Genomic DNA, 17,364 nt, shown 5'->3' on the forward strand with positions numbered 1-17,364 from the left:
CGAACAATATGTGCTTTAACTGCAGACTGTCGGCTTTAATTTGAGGGTATTTACATCCAAATCAGGTGAACGGTGCAGGAATTACAGCAGTTTGCATATGTGCCTCCCACTTGTTAAGGGACCAAAAGTAATGGGACAGAATAATAATCATAAATCAAACTTTCACTTTTTAATACTTGGTTGCAAATCCTTTGCAGTCAATTACAGCCTGAAGTCTGGAACGCATAGACATCACCAGACGCTGGGTTTCATCCCTGGTGATGCTCTGCCAGGCCTCTACTGCAACTGTCTTCAGTTCCTGCATTTTCCCTTCAGTTTTGTCTTCAGCAAGTGAAATGCATGCTCAATCGGATTCAGGTCAGGTGATTGACTTGGCCATTGCATAACATTCCACTTCTTTCCCTTAATAAACTCTGTGGTTGCTTTTGCAGTATGCTTTGGGTCATTGTCCATCTGCACTGTGAAGCGCCATCCAATGAGTTCTGAAGCATTTGGCTGAATATGAGCAGATAATATTGCCCGAAACACTTCAGAATTCATCCCGCTGCTTTTGTCAGCAGTCACATCATCAATAAATACAAGAGAACCAGTTCCATTGGCAGCCATACATGCCCACGCCATGACACTACCACCGCCATGCTTCACTGATGAGGTGGTATGCTTAGGATCATGAGCAGTTCCTTTCCTTCTCCATACTCTTCTCTTCCCATCACTCTGGTACAAGTTGATCTTGGTCTCATCTGTCCATAGGATGTTGTTCCAGAACTGTGAAGGCTTTTTTAGATGTCGTTTGGCAAACTTTAATCTGGCCTTCCTGTTTTTGAGGCTCACCAATGGTTTACATCTTGTGGTGAACCCTCTGTATTCACCCTGGTGAAGTCTTCTCTTGATTGTTGACTTTGACACACATACACCTACCTCCTGGAGAGTGTTCTTGATCTGGCCAACTGTTGTGAAGGGTGTTTTCTTCACCAGGGAAAGAATTCTTCGGTCATCCACCACAGTTGTTTTCCGTGGTCTTCCGGGTCTTTTGGTGTTGCTGAGCTCACCGGTGCGTTCCTTCTTTTTAAGAATGTTCCAAACTGTTGTTTTGGCCACGCCTAATGTTTTTACTATCTCTCTGATGGGTTTGTTGTGTTTTTTCAGCCTAATGATGTCTTGCTTCACTGATAGTGACCGCTCTTTGGATCTCATCTTGAGAGTTGACAGCAACAGATTCCAAATGCAAATAGCAGACTGGAAATGACCTCTGGACCTTTTATCTGCTCATTGTAATTGGGATAATGAGGGAATAACACACACCTGGCCATGGAACAGCTGAGAAGCCAATTGTCCCATTACTTTTGGTCCCTTAAAAAGTGGGAGGCACATATGCAAACTATTGTAATTCCTACACCGTTCACCTGATTTTGATGTAAATACCCTCAAATTAAAGCTGACAGTCTGCAGGTAAAGCACATCTTGTTCATTTCATTTCAAATCCATTGTGGTGGTTTATAGAGCCAAAAATGTTAGAATTGTGTTGATGTCCCAATATTTATGGACCTGACTGTATGTGTAGTGGCCAAGAGGGACACTACCACTCCTACATTCCTATTGCTGGCCTGTTTGCCACCATTGTATTGGTTTGCACCACCAACTGCACCCCCAGCAGCAAAGTGTAATTTTGTTATATGCAAAAATTGTTATATACATGTAATGTGTCTGGTTGTCCAGCAGGTGGCAGTGTATCTGACAGAGAGTAGCTTTACATAGAATGGAACTTACCATTCCATTCTCCCCCTTTAGGCAGTAGTGGGCTAGTTCTGCTTCCTACCTGGGGAGGGGTTGTAAGAAGCTGTAGGGGAGTTGAGAGTTGGAAGGAGATATTGAAGTAGCACAGGGTGGTGAGGCAGCGCTTTCCCCTCACTGCTGCAGGAGCTTTCGGAAAGTATCTCAGAGAGCAGCCCACTCCTGATATATAAAAGTACTTAGTACCTCTGAGAGTGAAAACGATGCCAAAGACACCCTAGTCAGCAAAACTAGTCACAAGATACCTCACTCTCATAAGAAACAGTAACTGAAGTTGATAGGAATCAGACTGAATCCAAATATTAGCAGAGCAGCAGAGAGAGAAAGCAAAGTATTTACGTTTACCTGCCAGTTTACCCTTATTGTGCTGGAGCCAAGAGAAAGATCACCTATTGTTTGGATGACACAAGTTTATTGCAAGTTTTTCAAGTAAAAACTGTTGAACTTTGCAAAGTTTGGACTCTACTTACTCCACCAGCTACAACTTCTTTGTTGCTACGGAGCCTAACCCTGGGAAGCGACAGTATCTAATTAGGAGCACCGTGACACAAACTATCAGGCCACATCACCACTTGGCATTCCTAAACACTGGGACCCCATCACCCCTGGGGGGCAGGCCGTTGTATATATCACTGCTGGGTCAAGTGCTGCTTTGGGACATGTCACCTCTGAAGCCAGTCGATGGCTGCAGCAGCGCATGTGAACCTGTCTGTGCAGAACTTAACAAGGACCGGATACTAGTGAATAGAGGCAGGGAGCAGGAACTGAACAGGAGGAAGTAGATGAGTATGGATTTCTCCACAGGTATTCCAAGCTGGGGCGCAAATAAAAAAACAAAACATGGACAACCCCTCTAAGGGCCTGATGGGCCTACAATGAGGTCAATATTTTTTTAAGCTTTATGGTACTGTTTTTATTTTCTGTGATATCTTTTCCTGATTATTCTATCCCATCATTTTGGTTTGAACAGAGCAAGCACATTTTGGTTTGCATCTATGATCTATTCAGATCAGCTAGGATATGTTTTTGAAGGGGCCAAAAATCCTATGACTACTGTATATTGTGTTCCACTATATTAAAGAGGTTGTCTACTTTGAATAATCCTAACTTGTTAGAAAGATCCTTTGACAATGAGCTGTCAACATTGTCCTCCTACTGAGACCTCTAGCGATCAGTTGTAATCTGTGGGGAAACCTTGCAGTATGTGTTCAATTTCCCTGCAGTGCCACCACAGGAAAAATGAAGTATTGCACAGTACTCATTCAAATCAATGGGTTGTCTGTGTAATGCTGGACAGGACAGGTCCTCCGAAGAGAGATGCTCTTTATGACCAATCTCTGTGGCCAAGAGATGAGGATCCTGAACAGAAGATCCTCACTGTTAACTCAGAAGTCACTAGTAGGGTATATGAAAATGTTTTTCCTAATCAAGACCCCTTTAAAAAAAACTTTAAAGAACTGCATAATTCAGCTAGCCAAAATGTCTACCTTATGTTTTCCTAAAGCCACTACAAGGATTAGAAATGTCTCCTTTTTAATGTCATATGTTTATTCTGACACTTTTTTTTATGAGATCTTTTATTACGCACTCTGAGAAATACAATTTACAAGACCTTTGTTTCCTGTATACCTGACCCGTTCTATGAGAAGTGCTCTTTTTTACCTTGACAGACTCCCAATAAGTCAGAACGACTTCTTAAAGGTTTATTTGGGGGGGGGGGGAGCTAAAATTGGGGCCAACAGTCTCTTTCAGGGTATGTTTTATTAGGTTTACTTTTACGGCCCGAAAGTTAATCATTGCTCCAGATGCAAAGGTGTAACAACGACAGAAAAAACATGTGAATTAAAGCTTCAGTGTTTGCTTAGACGTCAGTCCAGGAGGCTTCTCATTCAAGGAAAACAAAACACTTTACTTTGGCGTTTCGAGAAGTAAGAGCTGGATGTTCTTTAAGAAAATATCCAAGAAAGAACATGCTTTTTGCAAAAAGAGACACTGAATGTTTAGTTTTATACTTTCATTTTTGGATGTTTTTGATGTTTTTTTTTCCTTCAAGCTTCATACAAAGATGAATGGAACATAAAAAGTGTTAGGAGTGGTTCAGATCAAAATAGGTCACCAATGAGGTTAGTGAAGGTCCAACACCTGGGATCCTCTCTGATCAGCACTATGAAGAGTCTGCCACGCTCCAGTAAATCCAGTAAATCAGTAGGAGCTAAAGTTAGGGTAATATTTGCACCACATGATATAAGGTGTAAAAAAAAAAAAAACTGTCCTTTTTACCCCATTTCCTCAAAACAAAATGTATATAAATGACTTGATGAATTATATGCACTTCAAAATGATACCAATGCAAACTGAGCTGTCATACAATAAAACTAGCCTTCACATGGAAAAATAAAAAACATTGTAGTATTGGAATGTGGCGCCCCAAAAATTATTTTTTTTCCATAAAACATGTTTTTTACTGTTCAAAACATACTAACACATCAAATAAACTATACATGTATGGTATCCCTGCATTGGTACCGACCTGTACTATAAAGTTAACCTGTTACTTTACCACGCGGCAAACAGTGGATAAAAAAAAAAAATCTGAATCGCTGAAATCTTTTCTACTTTTTTGCATTTTCGGAAGAAATTTTTTCCCCTGAAGTGAAAAAAATTGGCACCGTTTTTTTTTTTCCTTCCTCTGGATCAACTTGCAGGATAACAGGCTGAACTGGATGGACAGATGTCCTTTTTCAGCCTTATAAACTATGTTACTATTAGAGATGAGCGAATCGAAGTTGACGAAGTGGAATTCAATCCGAATTTCCTCACGCTTTGTGGTAACGAATCGCATTTTTTCCTAAAATGGCTGCTGCATGTGTGGGGACATGGAGAAAGAAACTCTGGGAAGGCGGGATAACCCACAATGCCATGCATGCAGCCAATCAGCAGCCAGCCCTGTGATGTCACAGCCCTATAAAAAGCCTCAGCCATCTTGGATTCAGCCATTTTCCAGTGTACTTAGTGCAGGGAGAGAGGTCAGCAGGCGCTAGGGACACTGCTAGGAAAGACTTCATTGTGCTAAAAAAAATTTTTACAAGTGCAGGGAAATATTATTCAAGGTGTAGGGAAAGGATAGGGAGAAATTATTCCACAGCATTTATGTAGAACAGGGTTCAGTAGGGGAGGTTACAGCCTGGGTAATAGGAGCAATCCTATTACACCTTGCTGCACTGACTGCGGATCCAAATTGCCATTATACAGCTCTGTAATTCCCGCAAACCGTTCTTGTTATTAGGGTGCAAGTGCTGGTTGATACAGACATTAACAGGGTTTATTACAAGGAAATATTTCTACGTCTTATTTGCCCTTGTGCGGTGCAGTTATATGTTCTAAAGCAAATTTTGGCTTGAATTAGTGGGAAAAAAGGACTTATTAGTCGTTGTGTGGTGAAGTGCCAAAATTACAGCCCTTTTTGTCGTGTATTAGTGGTAAAAGTAAAATATATTTGCCATTCAGCGGTGCAGTTATCTGTTCTACAGCCCTTTTTGGCGTGTATTAGAGTGGGTTCACACCGCAATTTGCGGTACACAGCACGGGCTTCACACGGTCGTGTGAACAAGCCCTTAGTGGCACAAAAAAAAGTATTTGCCATTGTGTGGTGAAGTGAGAAAATTACAGCCCTTTTTGGCGTGTATTAGTGGAAAAAATATATATATTTACCGTTTAGCGGTGCAGTTGTATGTTCTAAAGCCCTTTTTGTCGTGTATTAGTGGCAAAAGAAAAATATATTTGCCGTTCAGCGGTGCAGTTATATGTTCTAAAGCCTTTTGTGCCGTGTATTAGTGGGGGAAATAAACACGACGGTGTAAAAGGAGTGCGCTTCTTCTTGACGCTAACATCGACCTGTAAGGCTGAGTTCATACTTGAGTTATTTGGTCAGTTTTGGCCCCGTGACGGCACAAATAAGTGAAGTGTGCAGTAATTCTAAGAGCGACGCCTGTCATCTGCATGTCATACGGACTCACAGTATTATTTCACTACCACAGCAGACTCCCTATGTGTGTTACTGCAAGTCACAGTGTTCTACACCACTATAAAGGCTCTCTGCAGACAGGAAATAGCAGTTTTTTAAAGCAATTCACCGCGAATAAATTTGTATCGAACCGAGTTTTTTTTTTTTTATTTGGTGACCAGGCCGAATCGAATTTTTGAAAAATTTGCTCATCTCTAGTTACTATGTTATTTTCTCCCCCCAAAAAAGTTTATAAAAGCTAATCAATAAAATATATATATATAATTAGAAAGTATAACTAACAAAATACAACTAATACCATAAAAAAAGCAAGCCGTCATACAGCTACACTAAAGAATTGAAGCATTATAGGTCTTGGAATGTGACCAGAAAAAAAAAAAAAAAAAGGCCTGATTCCTAAGGTCCAGAACAGGTCTTACTATGGGGTTTCGTTATAAAGCTGCCTTGTTCACTGAAACTTAAAAGCCATTGACAGCTCCAGAGAATTTTTTTTATGATTGCAGTAGCAGAAGGACCCGGCTTCGCACGGGTATATTTCATCTATTTCATTTAATGCTAAAAGATATCAACAGTATCCCCCAAAACAGTGACCTCTACAGCACCCCGGCGCTTTAACAGTGACCATCACAGTCCCCCACCCCTTAACACTGACCCGCCACTTTAAAATGGGACCTCCACAGCAGACCATCCCCTTAACTTTGACCTTCACAGCAGCTCGCCCCTTTAAGGCCTCCTGCACACGACCGTAGGTGTCCCGTTGCCATATTGCGGACCGCATTTGTGGATCCGCAATACACGGGCACCGTTCCGTGGGCATTCCGCATCACGGATGCGGACCCATTCACTTCAATGGGTACGCAAATCCAGAGATGCGGAATGGTGCGGAACGAAAGCGTGGAACGGAACCCTATGGAAGCACTACGGAGTGCTTCCGTGGGGTTTCATGCCGCACTTCCGTTCCGCAAAAAGATAGAACATGTCTTATCTTTTTGCAGAATGGGCGGATCTCGGACCCATTAAAGTGAATGGGTATGCGATCCGCTGCGGCTGCTCACTGTCGGTGTTCGTGCATTGCGGCCCGCGCGGCGCACACGTTCGTGTGCAGGAGGCCTAATACTGAGTTTCACAGCACCCCACTTAACAGTGACCTCCACAGTACCCCGCTGCCTTAACAGTGACCTCACAGTACCCTGCTGCCTTAACAGTGACCTCCACGGCAGTTGCCCCTTTAATAGTGGCCCCTGCTCCCTTAACAGTTACCTCCCCAGTGTCCGCCCCTTTAACAGTGACATATAGATTTGACTCATTTTGGGCTAAAAAAAAATATTTTTCAATTGGTCTTTGTTAAAAAATTTCTGCCATTTTTGAGCTACAGGGGTTAAAAATCAGCCTGTTTGCAGAGTATCACTTCTCAGTGCCGTTAGCTGACAGCTCATGTAAAGCCGTATCTCTGTTCTCCTGACCTCATAAACAGTTATTTAGGCCATATTCTTATTAATTTGATGAGTTTAACTATAATAAATGTTTATAAATAGAGATAAGTGAATTTTTGAAAAGTTCGATTCGGCTGATTCGCCGAGATTTACAAAAAATTTGTGACTAAGCGGATTTTTTGTAAGTAGCGGGTGCATGACAGGGAGCTGCGATAGCACCGCCCCCCGTCATTGTACCCCTCAGATGCCGCGTTCATACATGATCGCGGCATCTGAGTGTAAAAACAGTGCAAAATTAACATTAAAAAAAAATTTCATCAAACTTACCGCATCCATTTGCTTGCGACGGGCCGCCATCTTGCTTGAAGATCTGGTGCAAAATCTTGCGCGGAGCGAGATTACGTCGTCACGCCGGCCGGCGTGGTCCGTCATACGTCACTGCGCACTGGATTTCGGCCAAGATCAAGATCAAGATGGAGGCTGGCGGCCTGTCGCGAGCAAATGGAGGAGTAAATATGAATTTTTTTGTTTTCTACACTATTTCAGGTTAAATCGATTCGCTAACACGGAGCACGAGGAAATTCGGCTTCAAGTCGAATAGAATTTATCCTGAAATTCGGATCTAATTCCACTTCGTGGGATTCGATTCGCTCATCTTTATTTATAAAGTCAGGAGACGAGAGATGATGCTTATGATTCACAAGAGCTGTCAGCTGATGGGACTGAGATCCAAACAGATCGATTTTTAACCCCTGCACCTAAAAAATGGTTGTAAAATTTTAATAAAGGCCAATTGAGAAATTATTTTTAGTCCAAAATAAGTAAAATGCAATAATAAAGGGGTTTTCTGAATTCATATGGAAGCAGACTGACATTATGGGTCTATAACTTGTGTGACCCCCCCCCTCCACGGAAATGAAGGGAAATAATTGAGAGGTGATGGGATTGGCAAAGTGGTGCCTCCTTCATGACACTGTTAGTCAAGGTGAACGGATATATTCCTGCTTGTTTCTACATAGGTGGATATCTGTCAGTTATTGTGAATGAGAACATGTGCGCAAGGGTAGATGACCAGGTATGTAAGCGTACATGCGTGTGAATGGACGCCTCTGTGTGCGTGCCACTGAGCGCTAGGGTGGGACGAGCAGCCCCTTTCATTTGTTGCTCCACAGAGGACAATTAGAGATGAGCGAAGTTATTAAAAATTTGATTCGGCTGCTTTGCCGAATTTTACAAAGAAATTCGCTTCATGACGATCGCGCCACCGCCCATCATTAAACCCCTCAGATGCTGCGTTCATTGCAGATCACAGCATCTGAGGCTACCATTTAGGCCTTTCAGGGGTTAATCTGGGTAAATAAACAAATACCTTATCCATTTGATTGCGTAGAGGCTGTTATGACCATCTTGATTGAAAACACTGCGCAAAATCTGGTGCAGTGACGTGACCTCATACGTCACCACGCGCAAGATTTTGCGCGGTATCTTCAATCAAGATGACCGCAACAGCCTCGTTGCTCGCAAATGAATACGGTGAGTATAAATTTTTTTATTTACTACCATTTCAGGTAAAATTGATTCGTTACCACAAAGCGCGAGGAATTTCTGGGCGAATCGAGTTTTTCCTGAAATTCGGATAGAGGTCAATCCGTTTGACTATGATTCGCTCCACACTAATGACAAAGTCCGTACCGTAATAAAATTATGAAATGAATATTCCTAGGTGCGGCTCCATCAAGGTCAATGAAATATCCTATAATAATTGAGATAGGAGAAGAGTGTGTTGTGCCAGGGACCTGGACTGGCGCGTATACAAAGAGGAAATCACTTAGAGGCTGCCGTCTAAGCTCCGCTGCTGTCTACACAGCCACGGCCGGCTTATAAGGAGCTGGTGACAGAAAAGGTCTGTGAATTGGAAGAACTTACCATATTGGAGCCAGTCTACACCGTCAAGGTGATTTCTCTACACTGTACTTGGATTGACCACTGAAGGATCATCAGGAATAAGAAATTCTAAATCTTTAGGTAACAATTCCATGGAATTCTTCAATGGAACGAAATTCCAGGGCAAAAATTCACAGCTTTTGGACAGTACTGATTCTCTTTATGGAGATGCCGATGGTAGAGCAGTGCACCCTGGAAAAAGTTATGCAAAACAGCTGTCTCTCTAGTGCCACCTATAGGTACCTACCCTGTCAATGTCTGACCATGTTAAGACAGAAAGGCCTTGTAGGTGGCATACAATTAGGCGGTGAACACGTGCACCAGATTTATCACGGCATGGCTCACGTTGGATGATAATTTTGGTCTATGTATATGTACACACTTTATACCAAATATTGGTTGGCTTAGAATTTTGGCACAAAGTGAAGCATATTAGATCACACCTACGTTACACTGTATTTATTTCAAACCACACCCCTTTTGCACCAAAAATACACCAAATTGTGTCAACTTTCACCAAATCTTCCAGTTTTCACCCTGGCCAGTGAGCATCATAATAGCCTCACACTTCCTGTTTTTTTTCTCAGCAGTCATCTAATTATCATCACTAGTAGAATTACCATGAATAGTATCACCTATATTCAGCTCACCTCATCCTCTTTCCTGCACGGTGAACTGTGCACAGGTCACAGAGCATGCCCACAAGTCTCCCTTAGGTGTCTCCCATGCCCACAACCTTCCTCCATGGTGTCTTCTCCAGACACCAGTGTCCTATGTCCATATGTAGTGGAGGGGGCCAAGTGTAAGTCTTTGTACGAAGGGCTATGATCTCATGCATAGAAATATAGGTTACCAGGCTACAGAAATAGTTTCCAAAGGCAGGGGAGAGCTGCCCGGCTCATGAAGAAAAAGCAGCGCCGCTGACTGACACATCCATGCAGAACAGGGTCAAGGGGCCCATTCTGCATATCCTAGTCGGCAACCTCCGGCACTTCAGCTGTTGTCAAACTACTACTCCCAGCATGCTCTGCTCTTTTCAGAACTCTCATAGAAGTGAATGGAGCATGCTGGGAATTGTAGTTTCACAACAGCTTGAGCTGATATAGCCTCATATGGCTATTTTAATGAAGAAATAAAGCCATGGTTTCTGGTATACAGAGAGTAAAAAACAAAACAAAAACAAAAAACGAAAATCGCTGCATCAGAAAGGGATTGAGTATCACCCCAAGTCTCCATTGACCTTCTGCTGTTACCTCTGGTTTGGACACAAGCACCTACATTATACATTCTTATTCTGACCACCCGTCCAAAGATATTTTTATATAACTTGTATCACTGGACAAATATTAGCTCTGGACGCCGGCACCGCCACACTGAGCCGTCCTTCATAGCTGACAATATTTATACCCTACCACAGACCCAGCGCTATGTGACTCCAACCTGAGGAAGTTACCTTCCTACTGCAATAACCCACTCTGGAGATGATAGGTGTTGTAGTAAAATAAGGACTGAAACACAAGTCCATGAGTCTATAATAGTATTAATAAGATTAATCATCTAAGGATGCAGCCATTGTGTAACACTTGTTCATTTTTTGGCTTTTGTATTCTCTGCCTTCACTTTATTCTGTAGGTCAAATTTATAGTTTTTTTTTTTTTACGTTTTTCTACTTTTGCACAATAAAAGCTCTTAGTCATTCATTTTTCTGTTGTCGCATTACTGTAGGATAAGTAGTAGTTTTCATTGGTGCAATGACTTTTTGATTACTTTTTATTGTGTTTATGGGAGGCGGGGCTAAATAATCTGATCATTTTATAGTATCAGGGATAGAGCCATCATGGAGAGGGCAAAACCAGGTTTTTTTATTTACTTTTTTTTTACACAAGTGATTTTTTTTATTTTTAAATACATTTTTTTTTATTTTTTTTACTTTTTTTTCCAATAAAGGGAAAAGGCAATTTGTTTATTTTTACTTTTTTAAATACATTTTTCACTTTTTTTAAAACTTTTCTTTTAATGTCCAATTAGGAGACTTGGACATGCATTTCTCTGTCCTCATTGCTCGTATAATACACTGCACTACTTTCTATATTGCAGTGTATTATATTTCTCAGTGTAAAACTGACAGCCTGTTAGGCCCTGCCTTTGGGGAAATGGTGGGGATGAAAATGATCTCCAATCCTGGCCATTAGAAAGGGGTACATCCATTAAATATGTATACACTGAAAAGAAATACAGAAAGATAACCATAAAATTGCATCTGTTTGTCAATCTTTTTTCATGTACGTCTATGCATACGCTGAACGTACATTAAACACGAGATGCGAACAGTGCCATATTCTGATATCGCGCTGCTCCCCTTACAATCCACTCTTCTGTTATGGGGCTTGTACACAAATTGTGATCTGGCTCTGTAATGTGACTTCAGCTTGCAGCCTTCTGCATTGTTCTCAATGGAGTAGAACACATTTGGTGGCTAGTTTGGTGGCCAGGCCTGTGGACACTGGTTGCTGGTGTTTCTCTGTCCAGTACTCACAGCGTTCCCACTCCATAATACTCTGCTGCCCTTTTCCTCTCTAGGTTCAAAGAACTTCCCCAGCAGATTCCTGAACTTTGGTTCTACCCTTCTCTGTTGGACATTGTAGACACACAGCAGACTCACACGCACCGTGAGTTCAGTTTCCCTGGGTGTTGTTCATGGAGAAACATAGATCGGCACAGGACCTGTATACACACAACGGTACAAGAAGATTTTTAATTATGGTTATTGCCAAGCTCCTTAGTTTTTTTTAGTTTTTTATTTTAGATAGGTTGAAACCCTAAAAAAAGAGTTGCAGAATCATAGACATTCTTTAAAGGGGTTGTGCACCTTTGAGGAGGGTGGTTAACAAACCTCTTCTCTTGAGTAGCCTTACGAAAAGACACCTACTTACCTCCTTCTCTCCCGCACGGAAGTTTAGATCCTGGGAGCGCAGCAGCAGAGTCCGGAGAGAGAAGGAGCAGGGAGCCAGCGTTGGGAAGCAGGTAAGTATGCCTTTTTTCATAGGCCTGGGTTTGCCAACCCCCTATTCCACAGCTGCACAACCCTTTAAGAGCACACAGAAGAAAAGAAAATCGATGGAGCTAGCAAACGAAGTATCTCCTGAATAACAGCATTCATTTTCCGTAGCTTGGAGTGTAGACCAGGAGTGTAAAATTATCATCAATTTGACCCTGTCTGGAAATAATGCAAAACACATAGCATATGTTCCTCTGCGTAGGTAAATTTTTCCATGTGAATTATGCTCAGGTGCGGGAATGTCTTTGAAGACCATGTGTGGTGCCTTTGGGGTGGATTCTTATTGCATTGAAGGCTATTACAAGACCTGATTGCGCTCGGCGCAGTTTATTACGAGACCTGATTATAAGATCTTGCTTATTATCTCTGGTTCTGGTTTATTCCCTTCTTTGGTATTCGACAGCTAAGTATTGGCAGTGACCTCTCAACCGTCTTCTGCCGGTACCACAGTTCTGCACAGTATCTGAAGGGCTGATTGTTTTGGCAAATTCTAAGGAATTCTTGCTCTAGGGGTTGGAAGTTAATACTTGATATGTTCTTAATTTCTTTTTACAAGAGAAGTTTTTCTTCCTAACCTGTTTTAAATGAGCTTTATTCTCATGTGACCAGTGCACAGAGTCTATTCAAAACCAATATGTGCCAAGATGGACTAGGAAACTGCTGCTGGTGATGCTGAACATTGCTGCCAAGTAGGGAATGCAGCCGTAATTGTAGAGAAGGCCTGGGGGACTGGAAATTTTGGCCACCAGGCAGATCTATATTGAATATGAACTGAAGTAAGCTCAGACTGGCAAACTTTTGCCCTCAACTTCAGAGGTCCTATTGCAAGGTTGTTGAACTTCGCAATAATTTTTCTGAACAAAATTCCCGGTAACCCTATAATGGTGGCAGCAACACAAACCCCAGGAAAAGTGGTAGCCACATGAATCCTAGTAGTGGCCATAACCATGCAAAGGGCGGCTGTGCCCCAGGGCCCTCTATGTCGCGTCCCAGGTGTAGGAAATGCAGAGTGGTATGTTGCAGCCTAAAATGTCTCTTTGTGTGTGTCCTACCTGGATACAGCTGGACCCCATGCTTTGGATCCGAAGCAATAAATAGGGGGAATAATTGAGGGATTTGAAGAAATAACTTGAGTACAGACCTTGAGATGAAGTTCAATGGCAGTTTTACTTGAATAAATGTTTTTCCAAACAGTTTACAGGCTTTGTCTTGGTTCCAGCAGGCTTTAGCATTAAACTGGCAGGCAAACTCAACTCTGCTTTATCCTTCTCTCACTCTGCTGTACTGATTTGGTAACTTGGCTTCTTCTTTATGCTGCACTTCACTTATTAGTATTATCTTCAGCTAAAAAGTAGGTTAGAGTCCTGGCAGCTCCAACATGGAGTCTCAACCAGAACAAACTAGAACTGCCCCACCTCATTCTGGTAGCAAGCAGGACTGTCCCACTTCTGCCCAAAGGGAGGAGAATGGAATGGAGAATTCTCTCTAAGGATAGCTCTTCCATTTATGCCGCCACCTGCTGGTGAACCAGGCACATTACATGTATTAAACAGTTACATAACTAGATAATGAATGCACATTGTGGAGGACCTGGAAAGACATACATAAGATGACATTATATTAGCCCATTAGAGATAGTAGCAGGGTGCAGTAGTGGTAACACTACTCTGGGGTGTTACAACCACATGTGTTCTAGTTGCCGTGGTAGTCAAAATACCCCTAGCAATCATGATTGCAGCAGTGCCCCAGTGGCCACAAGACACTATAACAGCAACAGCCAAAGTGCCCTCATAACAGTGAAAACCACAGGATCCCCATAAGAGTAAGTTCACACAGTACTTTATTCATACACATTTCAGTGCATATTCTGCACTAAAATCCACATCCCAGTGTTTTCAATGGGAATGCATTTGGATCCTTGGCATGTACAACTCTATGTCTGCAGCAGAAATCAGAGGGTCACCCCCAGATATCTGCTGCAGATTCTGCATCTGATCTTTTTTTATATTACGGATTAGTCATGTGAATATAGCCTAATAGTGCCAGCCTCATGACCTTTGTGACTGTTCTGGTGGCCCTGTGGCCGTTCCTAGGTCTTATTTGGCTATAGCGGTTACTAGAGGTTGTGTGCCTATTGCTGTTACTTGGGGCCCTGTTGCTGTTACTGGAAGTCCTGTGGCTATCTCTACTAGTGGGGGGTCCTGTGGCTATAACTGGATGTCCCGTGGCTATCACACTGGAGGTCCTGTGGCTATCACTGTTACTGGAGGTCCTGTGGCTATCGCTGGAGGTCCCGTGGCTATCACTGTTACTGGAGGTCCTGTGGCTATCACTGTGACTGGAGGTCCTGTGGCTATCACTGTGACTGGAGGTCCTGTGGCTATCACTGTGACTGGAGGTCCTGTGGCTATCACTGTTAATGGAGGTCCTACGGCTATCACTGTTACTGGAGGTCCTGTGGCTATCACTGTTACTGGAGGTCCTGTGGCTATCACTGTTACTGGAGGTCCTGTGGCTATCGCTGGAGGTCCCGTGGCTATCACTGTTACTGGAGGTCCTGTGGCTATCACTGTGACTGGAGGTCCTGTGGCTATCACTGTGACTGGAGGTCCTGTGGCTATCACTGTGACTGGAGGTCCTGTGGCTATCACTGTGACTGGAGGTCCTGTGGCTATCGCTGTTACTGGAGGTCCTGTGGCTATCGCTGGAGGTCCCGTGGCTATCACTGTTACTGGAGGTCCTGTGGCTATCACTGCTAGTGGGGGGTCCTGTGACTATCACTGTTACTGGAGGTCCTGTGGCTATCACTGTTACTGGAGGTCCTGTGGCTATCTCTGTTACTGGAGGTCCTGTGGCTATCACTGTTACTGGAGGTCCTGTGGCTATCTCTGTTACTGGAGGTCCTGTGGCTATCACTGTTACTGGAGGTCCTGTGGCTATCTCTGTTACTGGAGGTCCTGTGGCTATCACTGTGACTGGAGGTCCTGTGGCTATCACTGTGACTGGAGGTCCTGTGGCTATCACTGTGACTGGAGGTCCTGTGGCTATCGCTGTTACTGGAGGTCCTGTGGCTATCGCTGGAGGTCCCGTGGCTATCACTGTTACTGGAGGTCCTGTGGCTATCACTGCTAGTGGGGGGTCCTGTGACTATCACTGTTACTGGAGGTCCTGTGGCTATCACTGTTACTGGAGGTCCTGTGGCTATCTCTGTTACTGGAGGTCCTGTGGCTATCACTGTTACTGGAGGTCCTGTGGCTATCTCTGTTACTGGAGGTCCTGTGGCTATCACTGTTACTGGAGGTCCTGTGGCTATCTCTGTTACTGGAGGTCCTGTGGCTATCTCTGTTACTGGAGGTCCTGTGGCTATCACTGTTACTGGAGGTCCTGTGGCTATCACTGTTAATGTAGGTCCTGTGGCTATCACTGTTAATGTAGGTCCTGTGGCTATCACTGTTACTGGAGGTCCTGTGGCTATCACTGTTAATGTAGGTCCTGTGGCTATCACTGTTAATGTAGGTCCTGTGGCTATCACTGTTACTAGAGGTCCTGTGGCTATCACTGTTACTAGAGGTCCTGTGGCTATCACTGTTAATGGAGGTCCTGTGGCTATCACTGTTACTGGAGGTCCTGTGGCTATCACTGTTAATGTAGGTCCTGTGGCTATCACTGTGACTGGAGGTCCTGTGGCTATCACTGTTAATGGAGGTCCTGTGGCTATCACTGTTACTGGAGGTCCTGTGGCTATCACTGTTAATGTAGGTCCTGTGGCTATCACTGTGACTGGAGGTCCTGTGGCTATCACTGTTAATGGAGGTCCTGTGGCTATCACTGTGACTGGAGGTCCTGTGGCTATCACTGTTAATGGAGGTCCTGTGGCTATCACTGTTAATGTAGGTCCTGTGGCTATCACTGTCACTGGAGGTCCTGTGGCTATCACTGTTACTGGAGGTCCTGTGGCTATCACTGTTACTGGAGGTCCTGTGGCTATTACTGTTACTGGAGGTCCTGTGGCTATCTCTGTTACTGGAGGTCCTGTGGCTATCTCTGTTACTGGAGGTCCTGTGGCTATCTCTGTTACTGGAGGTCCTGTGGCTATCACTGTTACTGGAGGTCCTGTGGCTATCTCTGTTACTGGAGGTCCTGTGGCTATCACTGTTACTGGAGGTCCTGTGGCTATCACTGTTACTGGAGGTCCTGTGGCTATCTCTGTTACTGGAGGTCCTGTGGCTATCTCTGTTACTGGAGGTCCTGTGGCTATCACTGTTACTGGAGGTCCTGTGGCTATCTCTGTTACTGGAGGTCCTGTGGCTATCACTGTCACTGGAGGACTTGCGGCTAGCACTGTTACTGGAGGTGAAAAGTGTCAGCCATAGGACCCCCATTAACAGTTACAGACATATCTGGACCATCCAAAAGACCACCACAAAACAACCAGGTTTCATTGTCTTACTGGTAATGTCCAGAAATGAAAAGTCATTCTTCCCAGTTATAATAATACAAAACTAACCATCTCTGGCCACGCACAATATCCACTGTATATCGCCTCCACCAGTTCAAAACCAATTTTGCTCATCACGAGACTAAATTTTTTTTCAGTTGCACAGCCTGTAACGAGCCATGTCATTATAACTTGTAAGGCGAGTGAAAACATGTCATGTCACATCAGCCCAACTGTGAAAGTACAACACCACCACCTAGTGTTCATTTGTAGGAGCTGTATGGTGGTTGCAATCAGGATTGAATCATGAAGGGTCATTAGTTTTGAAAAATGCATTGTGTCAATTGCCGCTATGTCTGCAGATCCAAGGCATTCACACATCCTAGTGCAGGCTGTACCTATCCTATCAAGTTTCATCTAACGTGTGATTCATCTTTCGTGGTATACATATTGTCCTGCCCCTGCGGGTTGTTATATGTAGGCGAGACTTCCACAGATTTAAAGACTAGACTCAACAATCATCGCTATACGATTAGAAAAGGTCGTACGGATCTACCGGTCCCTAGACATTTTCTGTCACTCAAACACAAAGAAAAGGATCTGAGATGTTGGATTATTGATCAGATTTCAATGCCACGGAGGGGTGGAGATCGTGTATCTCTAGTCAAAAAAAGAG

The sequence above is a fragment of the Bufo bufo genome, chromosome 2 (genome assembly GCF_905171765.1).
Source record: "Bufo bufo chromosome 2, aBufBuf1.1, whole genome shotgun sequence".
Lineage (NCBI taxonomy): Eukaryota > Metazoa > Chordata > Amphibia > Anura > Bufonidae > Bufo > Bufo bufo.